This window comes from Typopeltis vanoorti, chromosome 2, assembly GCF_054136105.1.
Source record: "Typopeltis vanoorti isolate ZY-2024b chromosome 2, IOZ_Tvanoo_1.0, whole genome shotgun sequence".
Taxonomy (NCBI): Eukaryota; Metazoa; Arthropoda; class Arachnida; order Uropygi; family Thelyphonidae; genus Typopeltis; species Typopeltis vanoorti.
In genome coordinates, this window is record NC_143550.1 from 112,940,515 (window position 1) to 112,958,753 (window position 18,239).

The 18,239-nt window shown below is 35.7% G+C and overlaps 1 protein-coding gene across 2 annotated transcripts in view; it reads right to left on the minus strand.

The window, feature by feature from the left end:
* Positions 1-7,212, minus strand: part of LOC150109345 (transmembrane protein 47) — a 249,502-nt gene extending 242,290 nt beyond the window's left edge. For both annotated transcript variants that reach the window (XM_090412750.1, XM_090412759.1), the window contains exon 1: positions 6,962-7,212. The gene's annotated coding sequence lies outside the window, so the exon portion shown is untranslated. The remainder of the gene's footprint in view (positions 1-6,961) is intronic.
* Between the last annotated feature and the right edge of the window lie 11,027 nt (positions 7,213-18,239).

Sequence of the window (18,239 nt, forward strand, 5' to 3'; positions counted from 1 at the left end):
TACTAATGTTGTTTTCATTCCATTAAACCGTAACAAATTATGGTTTAATGTTAATAGGACACTAGTAACAATGCAAACTTAACTGTGTAGTAGTACTATCATAGTACCCTATTTATCCCCTTGAGAATATACATTGCTTAGAAAGAAGTCAATGGACAACATAGTGTAAAGGACAAAAAAGTCATGATGCCCACCTTAACAAGATGTAGGGCCTCCTTTAGCTGCAATGATAGCAACAATCCTACAAGGCATACTTTCCACAGTGTACAATAGCGATCAATGGAAATTTTGTCCCATTCTTCCTGTACAAGGTCCTGGACTGTTGTGGGGCAGACATCCCTAAACCTCACCTGATGCTCCAGTTCATCCCACAGATGTTCAATAGGGTTGAGATCAGAGCTCTGTGGTGACATTCATGTCTACAAACCATGCAGTTACAGCAGTCTAAAGACAAAATGCACTGCCTTGATGAAAGAGACAATTGTCAGTTCTGTAGAAAGGCCACAAAGTAGGCAGAACTGCATTGTCCAGATACCTCTCTGAGTTCAATGTTCACGGCACCATAAACAGAGGCCTGAAGCCAAACCAGGAAAAAACAGGACCATACCATCACACTACCACCTCCAAATTTCATAGTTGGAATAACACACTCTGGTAAGAGACATTCACCAAGCACCTGCCACATCCATACCTGTCAATCTGCTCGATAGAAGGTGTAGCATGATTCATTGTCCATAACACAGCATCCACGCTTCAAATGTTCCACTATACATGCTCTTTCCACCACTGAAGACAATGCTGCATGTGGAGCTTACATATTGCAGCTCTACCATGGAAACCCATGTTGTGAGCCTCAGTTCTGAATGTTTTTGTGTGGATTCATGTTTCAGTCAATGCCCGAAACTCTGCATTCAACATGACAGTCAATGAACGGTGGCGTTTACATGTTATCCTTCATAGTACCCAATGATCACATTCTATGAGTGTGGCGAGTCATTCACTGCGATTTGCACTCAACTCCCTCCACTTCCATCTCAGTATGGTATCACTGGTTGTTGACCTGAGAAATCCAGTTCAATTTGTCAACAAAAAACAGATGGGCCTGCAACAAGGCGTCCTATCACAATGGCTCTTTCAAACTCCATCAATTCCCTTCTCGCAGCCATTTAACCTGAACACAATTGCACTGACTTGGGAGTATCATATTCCTCCAATTTATACTGGCTACAAACAAGTGACTCATTATATGGCACAATGCACCTTATCCATGGGAGATGTCCATTAACTTCTTTCTATGCACTGTATTAGGAAATAACATTAAAACTGTTTTAATATAATGATGTAATATTAAGCAAATTAAGTTTCAATCCATTCACATGTCAATAATAAAAATATTCTACAAATTGCGATTTTTCAGGAGGCAGCCAAATAGTTGAAGACCCCATGCTGGGTTTTAGTTTTTAAAGAATTTAGAAGATAAATATTAAAAATCAATAACCTTGTTGGTAATAAATAGTAGGTACTGGATGTTATTAAATGACACAATGCTTATAATATCACCTTAACATTACATTAAATATTTAGGTTTAATTATAGTACAAATGCATTACGCTATGAGTATATCTCCAATAAGTGCAAATCAAGCCTGTGCTGCATTTCTCAACGACCTTCTTTCCACCCTCCTACCCACTTCACTATCTTAACTCAATATGTGAAAATCTAGAGCACTGTCTATTGCATATCTTGAGTTGGTTAAAGCAATGTCCTAAAGAAAGAATATTACATTCTGTAGTAAGATACAAAAAATATGAAATAAAAACTTCCACAGTACTTGACAGCAGGGTAACTTAATTTAAAATGGATAGGTATACATTTGGCCTTCAATACACACAAAAGAAAATAAGCTACTTTTGGATATAGCAATCAAAGGACAATGTAACTGTACACACCATTTTTTTTTAGAGAAGACAATACACATTAAATCTTACTTATATCTTTCATCAATCTGTGAAAGGGTGAGCTTATTAAGATCTTATTCTTATTTAAAATAGTTCTTGGAAGTTATAAAAATAAAATAAAATACATTTTCAAACCAGCATTAAAAGTCAGGTCATTCTTCACAATTAGAATATCTCAGGAAACTACCTTTTTTGCTTATGCTACTTGTCATTTACCAAAATTATACTGTTTAAAGTGAGTGACAAAAAAAACTGATAAATTTGTTATTATTATGTGATGTCTCCAAGAAGTCCAAGGGCTCATCACAGGAGGAGGAAACTCTATTCCACTATACACAATTTACTTTATTCTCCAGCTATTAATACTACCACAAAGACACTACACATTGCCATCCACCACCAACAGTATCTCGTGTGTAAATATGTTCCCACGGCCAATTTACCCATATGCAGGATGAAAAACCCAAGTTTCCAGGAGAAAAACTGCTACTTCTATGTGAGATCAGCTAACTCACCTTCAATTGAAAAAGCATATATAGATTCCTCTTGTCATGAGGAGAATCAAACTCAGGTCACTACCAATTGAAGGATGCAATGTCCCGTTATTCTTCCAATTGCACTATGGAGGCACTTATTACTCAGTAAGGAAGTGACAAAAAAAAAAAATGTTAACTGAATAAAAAGCTGCAAGTTTAAAAGGAATCAATGTTGACAATAAGCTAAATCAAATTTAATCTGCAATGTATAATATTGTGATCATTTCTGCAATTAAACATATGCTTTTGTTCCTTTTTTTTTTTTTTAATTTTTAGAAACTAAAATTCAGTAATAAAGAAATAACCAGCTTCTGTTCAGTTTTTTCTGGTTACTGAATGTTCAGTATTGATGACGGCAGGTGTCCACATTATGTGGACAGTAGTTCGGTATTGTAAACACAGAAGAGCACCTCACGGCAAGACTCGTAGTAGGGGTACAAGTTCTGTTCGCTACAAACTTGATATTAACTAGGTCTGGCTACTCACTGATGAGACCTCAATAAAGGTCGAAACCGGTCTGGGTAGTGACCTTCTCTCATAATGTGAACAAAAATACAGTTCCTAGGAGCTAAGTTCACATTATGGGCAAATATCAAGAATAGTGATCGGAGCTCACTCCACCTCTACCACGAGTTGCCCCAGCTTCCACTACCCTTTGGGATCAGTGCTGCAGTATCCAGGTATTTGCTTACGCTTGGAATCACCGAACTTTATATATAGTTTTTACTATATTCGGCATGAAACTCTTTGAGTTTCTTATTCGGCTAAGAAACTATATGGGATGTAATATCCCTTAACTTAAACAGAACTACTGCTGCAAAAGTGACAGCTGAACTGAATATCCACCTTGAAGACCCTATTTTCACAGAAAGTCCACAGAGAACTTCACTAAGTCAACATCCATGGACGATCTGCAATGGCCAAACCATCAAATCACAGGACTGAAAATGAGCAATATGGTCTGATGAGTCAGCATTTACTTTACTCCCAACAACAGATCAGATTTGTGTATGGAGAATCCCTAAGGAAGTATACAATTCAGACTGTCTGATTCCAACTGTGAAACATGAGGGTGGATCCGTGATGATTTGGGCCGAATATCACCCACATATGGCGGTATTCAGCTGCCCCCCCCCCATCATAACCCTAAATGGGTTATGATGGGGGGGGCAGCCGAATAGTTTATGCACAGAATAGTTTACACTTGTACGCACAGCCAGAATAGTTTAGACTTGGTTTGAGAAGCACCAGGAAGCAAATGAATAACTTGGCTCTGTCACATTAAACTTTCCACCATTATCCTCTGTCCTTATTCAAGTCATCCTACACAATCATTTATTCACTATTTCCCTTCCTAAGTAGCATCATCAGCAAACTAGATATTATCCTTCAAATCATCTCCAATATTGTTAATACAGAAACTAACAAAAGTGGACCAAGTACAGATCCCTGCAGCACACCATAGTCAGCTGCCTTCTCTCTGATTCTACACCCTATACACTACTACTACTCTTTGACCTGTGTCAGCCATCTTGTTATTCATATCACTAACTCCATTTCTCATGACTAACAGATTATCATACAGAATCCTGTCATACCTTTGCAAAATCTAACAATAACATAGTGCAGCCATTTCTTATATCCAACTTGCCTGTCACTATAATAGATGCAGAATAAATTGCTAAATCCAGACTGCTTCCTCATGAAATGGGAAAAAAAAAAAAAAAACTCTTATTTCATATTCAGCATAAAGTATCATTCCTATCTACCAATTCCTGAATCTGGTCTTCACAAACTTTTCCAAAACTTTAGTCTCCACTCCCTGATATACTAACAGTTCATTAATGTCCTATCTCTGGTTTGGATTCAACCTAATGGAATGGAATTATCTTACCCTCCTTATATTCTCTTAGGACTTTGCCAGTGCTAAGATTTGTCCCAGAGAAACATTCACAGTGAGATTTTACAATATCCTTAGTATCTCTAATGCTTATCACTCAGAAATGCAATTATTTCTTCTAGTTTTGTAGTTTTCATATCATATGCATTTATTAAAGACATCCTTCCATATTATTCTTTTTACTTGCCACATAATAAAAGAATTCTTTGGCCTATGCTACCAACTTCATAATTCGATTTTGCCTTCTTTACCAAAGCTGACCCTCATTGCCTGTGCTTTGTACTTCAGAGGATTACTGATCTGATTTTGTATCATGTCCCCCTCCACCCCACACAACCTGTTTTTCTTTTGGAGAGGAACTGTTGTGATGGGAATATGAAGGTGAGTATGCAGCATACTGACAACATTCCTTCTGAGTATGCAGCATGATACTGGCCTCCCTCAAACATCCCCTTGACCATTTCTCTGTACTTCTAGCATCTTCTCCCTTGTGGTTTCTTATGTCATGGTATTGCTCCAAGCTTTCCCTTAAGTTTGCTCTAATTATTTACTCTCGAGTTCTACACAAGCCCTTCTCAACTGAAAGTTTCACATGCTTGCCCACCTTCCAGATCTTCAATAATAACAGGCAAAATGGCTAGTGGATATGACCAACTCCTCTGATGATTATCATCGAATTTGGCATCTATTTTAGAATAAGATCTGAACTACTGCATAAATTCCATTTCCCAGTGTGTCCTTTCACTCCTTCCAATCTCCATAATTAGAGTCTCCTGTGATAATTACCTTTCCTTTACACACACTTAACTTACTTGCTGATACATATCAGCTATATCTTTCCTTGCACCCCTAGGCCCACTGCAGCAACTAACAATACATTGCCTCATTAACATTAATCTCACACCAGATGACTTCAAAAATACACTGCATTCCACAACCTTGATACTGCCTACTAACAAACCTCTACTTTTATTGGTTGCAATTCTTCTGATATCATTACTAATAGCAGTGTTCTCCATCTTGTTCTTTTTGCCCTCACAGAAGATACAATCCACTACATTACACTATCCGTTACATGCTATCCAATAACTGTATCATCCTCTATCAGCTAAGTCTTACTAATTATTATCGAAGATCTTCAGGAAGTCAAAGAACTCATCAAGGGAAGCCACGTGTTTATAATCTCTAGCCAAGATGTACTAATACTTCATTCTTATCCCTAATACTTTTAACAACAATCTGCATAAATGTTAATAACCCTTTGGACCCCAAAATACCTCCATCTTTTAGTACTTGCTTTATTCACTTTTGAGACCTGTGAAACTACGATTCCTCCAGCATTCTTTAATCACACACACTCACTTAATCACACACCTACTCCACACACCATGTCTATTTAAAATTTATTCTTTCTATATATATAAATCTGCATTTCAGAAATAATTAAAAATTATCAATAAAGTAAAATACTAAATGGAGGTGTGCATGTGTAATAATTGCAATTTACAAAATTATCATATTTGCAAATGAGCTTATGATTGATTTTAGCCATTCAAACATTCCTAAGAATAAACCACATAATATATTTTATATTTTAAGAATTATATTTCAATCACTCAAAGATTAAATTTATTAACTGGCATATATGAACCAACTTCGATTTTATAAGCTTTGTGCAATGTTTCAGAAGGATGTGATCCATACTTTCTGATCTAGAAGAGCTGCGTTTTTAAATTTTGGCATGAGTTGATGAAGCTGAAGTTCTGAGTAAAATTTTATCTCTGTATAGAGAGTTTATGCATTTTCCCGTCATACGTAATGAATTTATAAGTTTATTATTCTCCGGAGCATTTGCGAATAATACTTATATATATAATAACAACACGTACAGACACGCATGCACTGTCCTAATACCTCACACATAGAGCGAACGATTACCCATATTAATGTGATGTTAGGTAGCAAATGACAATCATATAACTTGAATATGACTCATTAACATAAAATCTTTCGTGAATATTTGTAGTCAGCGATTTTTAATGATAACAAATATTCGAAAACCACACTCCGTTCAAAGATAGTTATGAATCGTTGTGTGCAAAGTCGTGGCAGTGTACGCATTCCGCAAATTTCTGTGAACACGTGCCTACCGTGTTTTCTTACGTTGACACCACCATAGAGGGAATTATTCGGATAAGTTCAATTACAACTGATCTTGGCGATAAAACATATGAATATTACATTTAGGGAGAAAAATAAAGCATATCAATCAGGAACGAAGAATGGCGACGATATGATTAAGTAGCAACGTCCGATTGAAAGTTTATTCTCAGCCTCAGCATCAACAATACACCAAAACAGTGATGAATCATGCGGATGCAGTCGGGCTACTAGGAATTTTTTTTTTTTTTGTTTTCTTGCTGTACTGATTACGATGCCTTAATAAAACCTGTATTCTATGGGATGCATAAATTTCAAGCTATTAACAAAGTGCGTAATATATATCTCCGTTGTCATTTAGATGGCTTCAACTGTAGCCTCAAAAAGTAGCGAAGCCTGGGACTTACCTGAGGCCGAGACAGATATGGAATCAGGGCGCTTAAAAGGAGGAGTTAATCTTGTGAAGCCCTGAAATCCGACTGCCACGGAAGTCTTTTCGCAACTGATGCGTAAGCAAAAGTCGAGTCGTTTTACATCAGATTCGTAGGGTCCAATATATGTTCAATATTTGCAATAATCACACAGAACGCCACATACCATACTGTACTAAGCACCGTATTGAATACGTTGCCCTAACACTTCACTCGCCCTTACTCAGATAAATATGCCTGTCGGCAGAATGCTTTATTACGCATGCGCAGGTCTAATGGTATGGTTAGCCGAGTATTATCAGTAGTAGAAACAAGTGTGGTTTATTTTATTTTATTTATTTCTGATGAAGGGAGATAGTCGATCCATCAGTTATATTATATACATCTGTTTTTACAAAATATCCTCGAATTGTGAAACGAGGGTTAAAATCTCAGAAACTGTTTTCAGTTTAATATGTATACAGGTGTAGGTGTGTGAGTGCAGTGGCGTATTTAGGTATTTCCCGCTCCTAGGCCCGCAGAAAATGCCCCCCCCCCTATATTTAATGAACATGTTGATTTATATGCATAACCTATTTATATCGTAAATTCGTAATATAAATATAATTACAAAAATGAGAGCCCGGAAATTTCCGTCCCCCCCTCAAAATTTGTCGCTCTAGGCGGCCTATACCTAAATACGCCACTGGGTGAGTAGTTATATAATTTCAATATAACGCAGCCTGTGATCGAATGTATGGAATAATACTTTTATCCATTGAATATACCAGCCACTCAATTGTACTTCCATAGATTGAAGACCTGTAAGTGTCCAGTGAATACACGCAGGTGCGGAATATGGGAAGAGCGCGAGTATTCAAGGTTAATGTTAAATAATTATTTAAAGAATTTTAAATTACTATTATGCAAATGATTTAATTTTACATACGAATACTACTCAAAAATTGTAATTTCTTTTACTTAGCAACTATTTTTCTCAGATTACAAACATATCTGTTCTAATGGAATAGCGGAAAAATCGGGAGCGTCTGCTAGCACTAAGTTGGAATCCCTCAAATGGCATGTTGGAGGGGGGGGGGATTCCTAAAATATGTATTAATTCCAGATATACATATATTGTCTATATCTGTAATTATATATTTGAAAGATATCAATCCATTATGCTCAAATAATATTCATTGCCATTAAATATGCTACTGTGTTTGAACTGCATATAATGAAAAATTGGCTCATTTGTTGATAAATCCTTAAAACGAGGTGGGTTAGATAGTTTAGAAATTTAAGAAAAATTAAACTGAAGAAAGATACATAATAGCTCTTTAATATACATTATACAGAGAAAGCATTTTCCTTTTATATTCAAGTACAGGTGATCAAAATTAAAGTATCCCTATTTAAGGCCTTGTGGAGCGCCATTCAGTGATCCAAATGCTGCGAAACTTTGCAGGAATATATTGTGCATCATGCGGAAGCGATATCTGAGCAAAAAAAAAGTACTTCCAAAATTCATTACCAGGGGACACGTTGTATGATATCCCGAATGTATATGGAATAATTTTTCTGTGTGTGCAAAAAGGAGAAAAGCGACACAAGCATAAATAACATCTTTTTATTCACTTCCATTATGCATTCACGGGGTATACTGTTCCATGTGCTGCCCTATCCCGGTATGCCATAAACTGCATCCTTTGCACAGTGTGTTTAACGGCAGAACTGATAAACCGGGACTGATGTTGCGCACTTGCTGCGTTATGATGTCTTTTATTGCTGGGAAGCTATCAGGATGATCCCGATAAACTCTGCTTTTGAGAAATCTCCACAGCTAGAAGTGACGGTGGGTCAGATCAGGTGAACGAAGCGGCTATGCAGCAGGAAACGCACGGCTGATCACTCTGGCTTCCGTGAAATGTTCTCGAAGAACATTTCACGTTTCACCTCCTGTACGGATCGACCGATGTATGGATGATGGGGAGAGGGGAACAATCCTACATGCAAATGATAGGATCCATGCACAGATGCTGCTGTAGCTATAGCACAACAAAATTGTTTATCATACGCGATACTTCTCGGCAGTAACTGAGCAGGTCACAGGACACAAATGGCGAATGTCCTTAAAGAAGAACGGTCCATTGATAAATTGAGTAATTTTAGATGAATGCAAAGGAATTTGTTGCATTGCATGCGGGTTTCGTGTAGCCCATACCCGGTAATTGTGGATATTCTGTTCAGGTAAAAGTGAGTCATCTTCCCACAAAATCATCCACGGTCACGTAGCGTCCAACTCCACTCGAGCAAGAAATTTTAAAGTGAATGTCAGTCGAGTTTCAAACTCCTGCGGACCCAACTCCTATGTCAGGGTTATCATGAATGGGTAGAAATGTAGAATCTTCGGTAGAATTTTCCAGACAATTGTGTAAGGCAGATCCATGTTTCTTGATACAGCACGTGCACATCAGGAACCAATGCTGTTATTGATGGCCTGGTCCACAACGGCAGTAGGAACTTCATTCACTTGTGAACTAACTGGTTTGCGACCTCTGCCAGGTCTAACTCCCAACGATCCCGTTTTTTCAAAACGACTAATCATTCGTCTCTGATCACACTGAGATAATGGACTTCGTCGACATTTATTCAGGTGACGAAATTCGCAAAGTGCAGCAACAGCATTGTTGTTTAGGTAGTACAGCTTCACAAGCAAAGCACTTTGGGGTAAGGTTAGTGTCATCACTGTGTGTGTGCGTGGGGGTGGGGAGTATTAACAACCATAATGAAGGGAAAAATCCCGTGTCCATCTTTTTAAACCCTCCTGACACCTGTCGAGTTGCGTGATATGCAAATTCCATGCATTTGATGTTTACAACGCTCCCTAGTGGTGAATTTTGGAACTTTTTTTCTTTCTTTCTCAGATACCGCTTCCGCATGATGCAGAATCTATTCGTGCAAAGTCTAGCCGCATATGGATTACTGGATGGCGCTGCACAAGACCTTAAACAGGAATACCTTAATTTTGATCATCCTGCATTTTACTACTATTATTATTTCCTGTGATTACTTTACTTGCAATTTAAGTTTGTTTTCATTCATGGAATGAAAAGGTGAAACATTCACATATAGTAATTTATTATAACGAACGTTGTGTAATTAACGGTCTTTTGTCAAGCTCTCCAAATTTTGGATCTCTCTCTCTCTCTCTCTCTCTCTCTCTAGTACCTACATTGCGGCCCATGAAAGAGGAAGACCTCCGTTACTCTACTGCTTTACTCTTCAGTATAGTTTGACTACTATGATAAGTATTAGAACAAAGAAACTTGATATATTGTATTATTATTATTATTGCATAACACTTCCGTTAGATTATTATTATTATTATTACATCACATTTCCCAGGACTCATTGCAGTAAGCACTCTCTACATGATACATAATCCACCAATTGCTACATACTATTTCTGTTTGATCATTTACACTACACTACACTATCTATTACATAGTATTTCTGTTAGATATGCGTCTACTTAGAGCTTCCTTCCGATCTTCCTGTTTATGAAGTGATAAGAGTACACTTTGTTTTCATTCATGGAATGAATTACATTAATTCCAGCGCAGTACAAGATTGCTTATTTCACTCTGATCGACAAGAAAGAAGTGACAGAAGCTACTGTCTTAAATCCTCAATGAGTGTAAAATTTATAACAATCTTCTCTTATAACAATAAAATTAAGCAACAAAATCCTGGGATATACCGTTGCTCCAGCAACCCTTAACATCTAGATTAGTCTTTCATAGAGTATACTTCTGTAGTATTTTTAAAAACGTATGTCCACAACACATGATGAAGAACCTTGATTTTTGACAGGTATCTGAAAATGATGCGAAGAGATTCGAAAAATTAGAAAAAAAATTAGATAAATTTAGTTGATCTAGGGAATATTAGATTTCTCAGATCAACTTAATTAATTTTAATTAATTTTTGAACATAATTCCCTCAATAAACCTTCGTAGACTCTTTTGAGAGTTTCGTGGTCTCTGGAATCCAATTAAGCGCCTCATTACAATTTTGCAATACTTTCCTAGGTTCCTCTCATCTCCTACTCTATCTATGATAATTTAAGAAAGAAAAAGAAATAATAAAATGACACAATGAAAACATTAATTCACTAATTTTAAAATAATGACAAATCATCTTTTTTATATTGCTCTCACCCACGAAAGGTTACTTGTAAACCTATAGTACATTTTGTACCGTAGGCGGACTAGGGATTTTTTTTTTCAATTTTTATCAATGTTATATATATTTATTTGTATTTTTCACATGGTCTGGAAACTCTACTCTATAGACCCAGCATGGAACTTTTTTTAAGTCACTTCAGGCCTCCAATAAGGGGTGGGGGGGAATCTCACACTGGGCGATGCCATTCATTCCCCATCTAAAGACAATCACAAATATCCATGTCTATGGCAGGATTCGAACCCGGAGCCTCTTGGTTGGAGAGCAGGTACGCTAACCACTTAGCCAACCAGCCGGCAAATTTTTAAAATTATTTGTTAAATTGAAAATTATTTAATGATTTTTTATTCTTTTTTCGGTGCAAATACATTAATTATCCAAAAAAAAAATATTTCCCATGTAAAAATGCTCCTATAAGGACACACATAAATACAAGTTCCGAACTTCAAAACATTAAATATTAAATGCGACTAAACATGCGATCCAAAGATCGACTCCCTCCCCCCCACTCTCTCTGTCTCTCTTCAAAGAAAGGCCGTGATGTAACCCTAAAGAGGCATGGTTACACTACCACCACCGTGGTGGAAGTTTATCAATATATTGAGCAAATAAATAAATAAATAAAAATAAAAGTTTATGAAAAAGATACAACAGGGAAAAAAATTTTTCAAGCTTTATGGACATTTTCATGGAGTTAAAAAAAGTACATGTTTTATGGCGGTTATGTCATTCTACCTGCCTATTTATTGACCTCTTATCAAGAGCATAAATCATTCGAAGAATTTTGATAAAATTTGGCACTTATAATTCATTATGAAAGTACAAATTGTGAAAGCAAAATTTAAATTATATGAGCCCGGAAGACTAATATTAATTCCAAAACCTCTGTGTGTGTGTGTGTGTTCACATTAATACGTTGTTACTATGTTATTGTTAATCAGCCCACCTGATCAGCTACAATGAATCCCTGAGCTTGTAAATAGTACCTTCTGATTAAACATTTTTGCAATGGTTATTCACATTTATAAGGATAGTTTATCGCATGAAATGGAGAATTGCAGACTAGTAAGTTTTATTAAAGACAAATAATAGGGGGGGGAGGAAATAGGATTGAAAACTTGACTTTTTCTGAAGATATCATGAATAAGGTAATAGCTATAGTGTGATTTATTTGAATTTCAACAAAGACTTTGTTAGCAGTTCATATAAGAAACTACTGATTAAAATGTGTCAAATACATTATTGATACTTATCGAAACGTTAAAGAAAATGTATGACAGATAGACGATGTCAACGTTTATCTTTAATACATTTTCCATCATCCATCCCTTAGTATTTATTAAGGAGTAGCATTTATTTCCTTTCTATCCAATGTTATCCATTAGTAATTATTGAGGAGGCTTCTAAGAGCCAGGTTGCTAGGCGCGTGGTACTTCCAGTGTAAGGTATTGGTGCTCTTATTTTTAATATACTGTAACATGAATGATTAGGTTCTAATATTAAGAATAAAATTTCTCTTATTTTATTTTGTTTATTTCTTTTATTTATTTATTTATTTATTTTGAAGATGTAAAGCTTGTCAGTCAATTGTTCAGATGATGTTTACAGAGTGATCTTAAAAAGATCACTCTATACACAACTCATTGTCTCCCCTACTTAATCCACCAACGACTACTTCCACAGCAACACTACTACCATCAACACACAATTCTGTCTACAGCCTACTGTCACCAACAACAGTTTTTGTGTAATTTGCGTGTGTTCTTATGCCCGATTTGCTTGTATGCCGGATGAAAAAAACCTGAGTTTCTAGGAGAAAAAAATCCTGCTACCTCCGTATGAGATCGGCTAACTCACCTGCAATTGAAAAAAAAAAAAAAAATGAAAAAAAAAAAAAAAAGTCCATACAGAGATTCCTCTCGCCACAACGAGAATCGAACTCCATTGAAGGGCGCAATGCCCCTTTGTTCCAATCTACAGAGGCGCTATAGGGAATTTAAGTGCAGGAATCATATAGATGAGGAGAGCGTAAATTTCGGCAGAATGTAGTTTAATATTTAAAAAAAAAAATTTGACTTGTAAAGAGAAAGTAAGTTATGATACAGCTTTATAAGTCTCTGTTGAGATGTTTGTTATTACGGCTCACAACCTTGCTCGCTCAGGTGTTTAATGAATGTGAAGATACTCGAGATATTCAGAGATTCTGTGTGGAGAAATTGAATCATAGTATTTGTGAGAATCGGCTGGTTAGTTATGCTGCGATTAACTTAGTTAATTTATCGCCTTACAACTAATGTAATGAACTTTATAAGTTAACTAAGAACACATATTGTATAAGATAATAGGAGTTTTTTTTTTTTCTTCACTTGAGCAACTGCTTATAGAAGCGGTATATTTAAGAAAGTATTAGTTGTTATGGCTGATGAGAGATTGATTAAAATTCGTGTATAATGATTAATCTAATTTGGCAATGTTGAGCGTGTCGGTATTGTTATAATTTGTGTATAAATAATTATGCAAGAAACAAAACAAAAAATTATAAAATAAACAACAAATCTGGCGAGAGAAAGAGAGAGAGAAATGATCAGTAATCGGTAAATATTTATGATAATGATTACTGACATTATAAACTTTCTTTTCGTTTCCTAAAGAAAACATTATAAAAGTTCATTTCCAAGCAAGGGCATCATAGATACCTACGTCTATACCATCATAGATAGCTACGAGGTAACGGGGGAGAAGGGAAGGGATTGATAGTAGCACCAACTACAATTGGACAGGAATCGCAGAGATTCGCATTTTATGAAGGTGAAGTATTTGGAATTTTAAATAAGCTACATGTTCATACGGCTGCAGAACTTGACCAACTGAAGACCAAATTGTCTATCAATAATGATGATAAGGAGACTGATTGGAAATAGGTTACAAACCTGATGAGAGTAGGACTCTTTTCAGAGGGTAGCGTGGGTTTATTAACAATAGGTTGTGTTTCAGGAAACTAGTTACGTTTTATAATACGGTGACCAATATATTAGAGAGGAGATGCTATTAAATAATGTTTTTTTTTTCAAAGGCATTTGGTAGAATATTATTATTATTACTACGTGACACCTCCAAGGAGTCCAAAGACTCATCGAGGGATATCGCATGACAAATAGTTGAAATTAGGTAGAATGTTAATGGATGATCAAGTAGTATCCTGTAATAGTTGGGTAACAGATGCTAGCGAGTTGAAGTACACGTATATGGAGGAGCGATGTTTCAAAAGAAAAAAATAATAAATAAATAAGAATAATCATAAAATAACAAGCGGTGCACTATGGGATTCTGTTCTGCTCAGGAGCTGCTGTTGTTTAATTTTTATGTTGATGATATAGTTAAAGTTTTAAGAGGAGATATTCAATTGTTTGCTGATGATGTTAAATTCGGGAAAAAATGTCAGAGACTCCGATGACAAGAGAATTTGTATGGGTTGGCTCTTTTGGGTAGATAAATGAGGATAAGGATATCAGTTTAATGTTGTTAACCACTTAACGTACCAATTAAAAATCAGGAAGCGGTCGTTTTTCTGCCAATGTTTTGGGCGAGGGATTTGCTGGATCAAATTCATCATTATTTGAAAAATAATGATGAATTTGTGCAAACGAAATAGCCGATACACACCGTTGGCAACTTTTCTCCGCTGAAAGGAAATAGGAACAAGATTGTCTAGCGTCTATATTCGGTTGTATTTATATGTGAATCCAAAATTCAAAATCAATTTTGGTGCAATAAACAAAAGACGTGTCACAGACGTTTTTGTATGTTAAGGGGTTAAGTGTAAAGTCATGTACTTTAGGAGCTGGATGAGATGTTTAGTAATGATAGAGTTCTATTTCAGGAGGTGGAGTAGGCAATGCATCTGAGAGTTCGGTGTTAGCGGCAAACAAGTTGAAGTTCGGAAAACACATTGCAAAAGTTGTGAAGGTTACTCGGATAACTGCGTCCGTAACACAAAAGCTGACAATCGGTAAATTTTTTCTTAAAAACTGAAAAGTTTTTAAGGTAATGCTTGATTTGTGACATGATATCATTCTAGATATATCCCCATTCTTTGTCACGTTGCATCACATGCTCCCAAATCACTCCCCTCGGAATATGACATCGCCTTTCGCAATTTATATTGCTGAATATTTATTATAATTTTAATTATTATTATTATTATCATCGTCTGTCTCCTTCGATATCTAAAGACTCATCCTGATTGGTGTTAAATGGTACGATGTCTGTCATATTGCATCCTAAACTAAGTCAATCGTTTCTACCTTTCGTATAGCATTTAGCATCCGCTATCAGTATTTATCACTCACTGCTTTCCATTTATTTCTTACCCCAGTTTCATCACGCCTTCATCACCTGCAAGGGAATAGTTTCGGTCCCCCGCTTCACTGTGAATAATTCCTCCAGTCTCAATTATATAAATACTTTTTCTGTCCGCCCTGTATTCTATATATTCTCAATATTTCCTCATAGTTAACATTCCACAATCCTAATATTATGTTATTCTAGGCCTTTTCCGAATTATCCTCATCCTCCCGAAATCTAGTTTCGCGCTTGATGTAACAGAAAACTATCTTTGTATGAAAGTGGTTTTAAACCCTAATTGTGGCCATTCTCTCTCTCTCTCTCTCTCTCTCTCTCTCTCTCTCTCTCTCTCTCTCTCTCTCTCTCTCTCTCTCTCTGCAGCGTTCACAATGGTTTATCCTTTTGCACTTCAACATTTTTTTTACTGTCATCTTTCAATTCAACATTTCCTTTATTTTCAATATAATTCCTATAAAATGACAGCTCCATAGCTCAGTTAGAGAAATATGTGCTCGGGTTGGTAAACGCTTGTTCGCCCTTAATAAAAATTCGAAAATGCGAGGAACATTTTTTTCCCTAGACCTTTTCAAATCAAGCCACATTAAGTAGATGGTTTCAGAAGAAATTGGCAAGTATTTTTACAAAACAAAAAAAAAAAACGGTAGACTTCTATTTTTTAAGAAAAAAGAAGTAGAAGAGGAATAAAAACAGATTGTCCGTGGAAAAATCAACCCACAGCCAGCTTCAGATGTGACTAAATCAACGTCCTCCCCCTTTTTTTTTTAATAACAGTGAATCATACACCAGGGGCGGCTCGTGCATAGCACTACGGAACTGCAGCACCCCAAATTTTTGTCGATATATAAATATATTAATTAATTTATTTATATTTGGTTGTAATATTTAATTTTATCATCAACATTTTATCATCCAGAAAAATTGCCCCTGGTGTATGGTTCACTTTTAATAAAAGTGCAACTTATAGCACTTAGGAGGGCGAAGGACGCAAGCGGTACTTTTTTTCCACATTTTCTACGCGCGCAAGCATATGCACATGACCGTGAGATGCGAGCTATAAGCGTAATGCGGCACTGTCCGTCGCGCAGTTCCGCTGTTGTTTATATGCAGTTTGCGCCAGTAGTAGAGTGTTCGTAGTGCTTATCGTGTTTACTCCGTCTCTTTAAATATTTGGACATTAGAATTAAAGACATGACATTTGTTATAGTTTTTATTTTAGAACATTATTGTGGTTATGATAATGAATTTTATTTTTAAGTAATTTTGAATTATACCAAACTGTATAATTTTATCGATAATAAACAATATTTTTTCATGTTTAATTTTTTTTAATTTTTACCATAATTTTGATATTTTATCCAAACACGTATACACTGTACTTATAGTGTGTATGTGTATTTCGAAAGTTGCAGCACCCCACGATTTCAAGCCACGAGCCGCCACTATCATACACTGAATAATCACCACGACGACCACACGGATACACACATAATACGAGATTATCTTCTCACATACTTTTTTTTAAAATTAATTTTTATTATTTTATTTTACTTACATAATATTTACTCATATATATGAATAATTCGTACATGATAAACAGTTAAAAAAATTTTACATAAATATTTATTAATCTATCCTCTAGCCATAACAACTAATTCTCTCTTAAAGTTACTTAAATTGACCACTTCTGTAACCTGCTTGCTACAACCATTCCACAAATATGCATCTCAACTAAGAATGTACTTCGTATATTTGTTCTAATTATCTTTGCGGTGTGTTTAATAAACTCCTTTAGTAGAGAGCGATTCAGTCACATACAACAAATTCGTGTTATCTATCTTAGACCAACATATGTATATATTTCGATCAAATCTCCTTTCCTTATCTCGTGAGATAAAATTAACTAATTGCAATTAACTAAATAACTGATCATTATAACTGCTACGAGCAATCTTTCTAAGTACTTAGTGAATCCTCATTGAATACTTTTATTTTCTTGACATCTCTTCTCTTAAAAACCTAGATGTACTAGTTGTTACATGCATAACAGCATCATAACTTCATTTCTCCCGGAAGTGAAAAAAATTAAATTGTTAATTAAACAACAATATGCTGTGCTTTACTAGTTGTTTTTGATATATGATTCCAATATAATTCCTTGAACTTAAATTCCTCTCAACTAATATCCAACCAAACGCTTGTATATATTAACTCTTTCTGAAGCCTGTTGATTGAACTTTTGGCTTCTTACGAAATCACATATACTTGCATTTCTTTATATAAATCCCACTTACAAAAGTTTATAATGTCGTAAATGGTCTACGGGTTGGATACTTCTAAAACTCTTGAAGCTAAAGCCACTAATAAGCGAACAGTGGTCTCATACAGATCGGTGAAATTCGTCACTTAAATACATTCACAATGATGAATTCTATTCCTCTGTTGACAAGTCTCCTTTACTTGGAAAATGTGTTCGATACTCATCATGACGTGAGGAATGTATTTATGTGGGTATTTTAAAATGAAGATGAGTCAACCAGTTTTATGTGGTAATTTTTTTCTTTTGGAAACTAGGGTTTTGCTTCCAGCGAAACATGAAAACCGGCTATTGAACACATACAGAATTAACAAACATAAATACATTGCAGTGTGGAATGGCTAAAAA